Below are 273 nucleotides of genomic sequence, written 5' to 3' on the forward strand. Positions count from 1 at the left end.
AAAAAAAGACTTACTCATGTTTATGATCACTGCTGGATCAAGCCGCTGCATTGTTTTTTCCTGAGGTAATCCAAAGCTTCTTGAGGTGAATTCTGTCTTATTCCTCTCAGCGCGACGCGAACAGTAAAATAAAAAAAAACTTGGTCTTGCTGCCTTGTTTACTGTGATGTGGGCATTTACAAGCCGCGCGTTTCACGTGGATGATTATAATATCTATAGCGCGCTCAGCGCGTGGGCGTGGTCGCATTAGATATAATGAAGGGAGGCGTGAAA

Source organism: Sinocyclocheilus grahami, unplaced genomic scaffold, assembly GCF_001515645.1.
Source record: "Sinocyclocheilus grahami isolate Dianchi unplaced genomic scaffold, SAMN03320097.WGS_v1.1 scaffold976.1, whole genome shotgun sequence".
NCBI classification, from domain to species: domain Eukaryota; kingdom Metazoa; phylum Chordata; class Actinopteri; order Cypriniformes; family Cyprinidae; genus Sinocyclocheilus; species Sinocyclocheilus grahami.